The sequence below is a fragment of the Cynara cardunculus genome, assembly GCF_001531365.2.
Source record: "Cynara cardunculus var. scolymus isolate 2C chromosome LG 13, CcrdV1, whole genome shotgun sequence".
NCBI classification, from domain to species: Eukaryota; Viridiplantae; Streptophyta; class Magnoliopsida; order Asterales; family Asteraceae; genus Cynara; species Cynara cardunculus.
The window spans coordinates 27,216,012-27,220,921 of NC_037540.1; the positions used below are offsets into that span (position 1 = coordinate 27,216,012).

General features: G+C 38.0%; 1 non-coding gene across 1 annotated transcript; it reads right to left on the minus strand.

The window, feature by feature from the left end:
- Window positions 1-1,827: 1,827 nt before the first annotated feature.
- Window positions 1,828-1,934, minus strand: LOC112526174. Its single transcript, XR_003070508.1, has one exon. It is a non-coding gene; the product is annotated as a small nucleolar RNA R71 (small nucleolar RNA).
- Between the last annotated feature and the right edge of the window lie 2,976 nt (window positions 1,935-4,910).

A 4,910-nucleotide genomic window follows, 5' to 3' on the forward strand; every position in this document is an offset into this window, starting at 1 on the left:
GGCATCACTGTGGGATGTCTACGAGCCTTGTTGCTGCTTCTTGGGAAACGTACAGCTTGAAGATTCATCCAGATATTTTCTCCAGCTGTATATGAGCTGTCTTCCTTCTTCTATTTTATTTTTATTTGTATTTTTTTTAGCTTTGTACTAATTATCCTTAAGGTAATGATTGGGTGTACTTGCTCCCCTTCCTCTCCCCTATATAAAGAGGCTTGGGGAGTCATTTTGAAGACACACCACCAATACACCAACAACACCATGTAAGACACAAAACTCCTTTTGTGTCTCATTCTCTCTTTTTCTTAAATATTATTATGCTTTTTAATTTATGTCTTTAATTTATGGCTTTAATTTCTAGTCTAGTATTTTGTTTCCTTGTACTTGTAATTTAGTTTACATAAATGCAGTTTATATTTCAGTATTATTTTATGTCTTTAATTATTTTTATTATGTCTAGCTAAATTACTCGTATGGGTGTGGGTGTGAGTTTAATTTAGGATGTTTATATAATATTTGGGCGTTTTTATCTTTTATCACTTCGTAACTTGGTCACTTAAGACGGTACTTAAAATGCGGATAAGCTGATCACTTTGAAGTGTTAATATTAGATCTTAGACCCAGAGATGGACGGATCCGAAATACGGCTTAAGTGATGCACAAAGAACTCGAGAGGGTCTTTGAATAATTACGTGGAGACGCGAATTTTGTATGCATCTAGCTAGAGATTTGGGTAAGAATCGCATTCCTTTTACGTTTTAGCTAGATCGACAAGCTTCGAAGTGGTAAACGTAAAAACCTTATGGAATTTTATGAGGCCCGGTTATAAAAGTTCACTTTCGAGATATTGAAGCTTTTATAAACAACTCATAAAAATTTAACCATTTTATTGTTAATTTTATCTTAAGCAACACTTGCACCCATGCCCATCATTTAATATTAGAAGTTTATTTCGTTATTTTGCTAGTCGGTCCTATTTCAGTCTTTTTATAAACAAAAATCCAACTTTATTTTACATCTCGAAACTCGTGCAAGAAGTTCATGAAAAATCTCTGAATTTTAGTAGTACCTTCTCTATGGGAACGATCTCGGTACTTTGTATCACTTTATTACTTGCAAGCGATCATAGTGTCGGTGTGCACTTGCACCGCCACTGTGGGAACTTTCTGCCCACTAGGTGAACACGAACGATCCTAGCCTGTCAAGTTTTTGGCGCCGATGCCGGGGAAGGTAACACGATTTTTATCCTGAGATATTGGTTTTTCATCTGAGCCTTGTTCTTTTGTTTCAGTCGTACTTTCCTTGATGTATGCCGAGGCTATAATTTAGTGAACTTTTACCTCTTGATATTGAATTAGAAAGAACCATTAGAAGACGTAGAAGAGGTAGAAATAATCGTAACCGTACCATGGGGGATAATTTACCTCCACGGGAGGCCACGGTTAATATTGCCGATGGTAAAAATAGCGGCATACGGGACTACGCAACTCCTGAATTCGGTCAGTTGGCCGCGGTAATAGGTAGGCCCGAAATGACAGCAACAACTTTTGAACCAAAACCGGTAATGTTCCAAATGATTTCCGCAATGGGTCAGTTTGGGGGATTATCGTCGGAAGATCCGCACTCTCATTTAAAATCATTTATAGAAATGATGGATCATTTTAAAATTCCTGGAGTTACATAAGAAGCCTTATGCTTAACGTTTTTCCTTTACACATTGAAGGATAGAGCTAGAGCATGGCTAAATWCTCAACCACCAAACTCGATCCTAACTTGGAATGATTTGGCGGGAAAATTTCTAAAAAATACTTTCCTCCGACGAGGAATGTAAAAATTAGAAATGAAATTATGACGTTTCGACAAGAAGAAGATGAAGCGGTTTCGGATGCATGAGAGAGATTTAAGGACCTTCTACGGAAATATCCTCACCACGGAATCCTTCATTGCATTCAATTGGAGACATTTTATAACGGCCTCTCCAGTTCTGCTAAAATTATTCTTGACGCAACGGCCGGTGGAGCGTTCACAGCTAAGATTTACGAGGGACATGACATTCTGGAACGAATTTCAAATAATAATACAGAATGATCAAATCCTCGTGCTGTTGTTTCTAAATCTGCTTCAGGTATCTATGAAATTGATGCCATCTCTGCTTTAAATGCTCAAATTGTAGCTTTAACTAATTTGGTTAAAAACAATTTACGTTTGAATGGAGAGAATAATCAAGTTCAATCCATAATGTCCAACCCACCTATGACTGAATCTTGTGCCTTTTGCGGTGAGGACCATTCTTATGAATATTGCCTCGGAAATCCCGTCTCGGTGAATTATGTTGGGAGTCATGCTAGAAATAGCCCATTTTCTCCCACTTATAATTCAAATCGGAGAAATCACCCCAATTTTTCTTAGACCGGAAATCCTGGACTTCAACCCCCCAGGGTTACTCAAGTCCAAAATCGTCCACAAAATCCCCCGGGATATGGGCAAGGTGCTTCGCACAATTACCAAAATGGACAATCCTCACACTCACACATGCCTAGGAAAAATGCATCAGACGGTAATGGTTCACTCGAATCATTAGTTAAAGGTTTTATAAACCAAACCAATGCAACGTTAAGGAGTTTCGAAACCCAACTCGGCCAATTTGCCGTCGATCTCAAGGGTAGACCTTTAGGAACTTTGCCTAGTGACACGAAAACCCCGAAGGGTAAAGAACATATCAAAGTCGTGACCGTGTTGAGTGGGGAGAATTCAAAAGTCAATGATGATATAAGTGAAACCGTCGAAGAATCAACACATCAAAACAAAGTTTCACATGCTTTTGATATGTAAAACTTTCCAATTTTGAGTCCTTCCACAGAAGAAACTCAAAAATCTATTTATGTCCAGAAAACAGTCCCTGTTTCAACTTCCAGTAATGTTCAGCTCTCTGCTGAAAAGCCCGATAGTGGGAGGATTGTACCCACAGTCCAACCAACCAGATCTGTTCAACCAGCTCCAGATTTGCAGAACTTACCTTTTCCATAAAGAATGAAAAGCAAAAATGTAGATGAGCAGTTTAAGAAGTTTTTGGACATCTTTAAACAACTCCACATTAACATACCTTTGGTAGAAGCTCTCGAACAAATGTCAAGCTATGTTAAATTTTTAAAATACATTTCGCATAAAAAGAGAAGGTTGAATGAATTTGAAACAGTTGCTTTGACCAAAGAATGTAGTGCACTCCTTACTTGTAAAATTCCCCAAGTTAAAAGACCCGGGAAGTTTTACCATCCTATGTTCGATAGGAGGAAAAGAAGTAGGCCATGCCCTATGTGATTTGGGGGAAACATTAATCTTATGTCATTGTCAGTTTTTAACAAGCTAGGAATAGGTGAAGTCCGTCCAACGACCGTGGCTTTACAATTGGCGGATAGGTCCATCGCATATCCTAAGGGTAAAATAGAGGATATTTTGGTCCAAGTCGATAAATTTATTTTTTCAGTCGATTTTCTAGTTTTGGAGTATGAAGCTGACAAGAATGTCCCCATCATCTTAGGATGACCTTTTCTTGCAACCGGGAGATCATTAATTGATGTGCAAAAGGGGGAGTTGACCATGAGAGTTAGTGATCAAGAAGTGAAATTTAATGTGTTTAATTCCCTTAAGTTTCGTGGAGAGGTAGGCGATTGTTTAGTCATATCTGCTTTAGGTGAAGATCTAGAAATAAGTTTGATTGACGTTCCCTACAAAAATAACATTAGGGAAAATCTTGAGGACATATTGGAAGAAAATGATGAGTTGGAAGATTTGGAAGATTTAGCAGCATTTGAGCAACTTGACTTTAAGAAGAGAATTGTCCAACCACCATCCATAGAGAAAGCCCTCGATTTGGAGTTAAAGCCACTACCTAGTCATCTTAAGTATGTTTATATTATGGAGGAGGAAAAATTACCCGTAATTATTTCTTCRAAATTAAGTAATGAGCAAGAACTGAGGTTGATAGAGGTATTAAAAGCTCATAAAAGAGCCATAGGGTGGACCATTGTGGATATCAGAGGAATTAGTCCCTCCCTTTGCCAACATAAGGTTATCTTGGAAGAAAATAGAGTTGGCAAGGTGCAACCGCAAAGGAGACTAAATCACATTATGAAAGAAGTTGTGAAGAAAGAACTATTGAAGTGGTTAGATGCGGGTATTATATATCCCATTTCTAGTAGCGGATGGGTAGTCTGGTGCAATGTGTACCAAAGAAAGGTGGGACCACGGTTATCACCAGTGAAAAAAATGAGTTCATCCCTACTAGTACCATCACCGGATGGCGGATTTCCATGGACTATAGGCAATTGAATCTAGCAACCAAAAAGGACCATTTCCTTTTGCCTTTTATTGACCAAATGCTAGATAGATTGGCCGGAAAAGAATATTATTGCTTTTTGGATGGCTACTCGGGTTACAACCAAATTCACATAGCACCCGAGGACTAAGAGAAAACAACTTTCACTTGTCCTTTCGGAACTTTTGCTTTTAGGCGTATGACGTTTGGTCTTTGTAACGCACCGGCGACCTTTCAACGGTGCATGATGTCAATTTTTTCGGACATGATTGAGGATACTATGGAAGTGTTTATGGATGACTTTTCCGTCATAGGTACATCTTTTGAAAATTGTCTTGACAATTTAAAGAACAGTTTGAAAAGATGTGAAACTCATGATTTAATTTTAAATTGGGAAAAATGTCATTTTATGGTACAAGAAGGAATTTTTTTTGTCACATGGTTTCTAAAAATGGTTTGGAGGTTGATAAAGCAAAAATTGAGGTAATATTGCAATTTCCCGAACCATCTTCGGTCAAAGGCATTCGAAGTTTTTTGGGACATGTGGGTTTTTACCGTAGATTTATTAAGGATTTTCAAAAATTGCAAAACCCTTGTG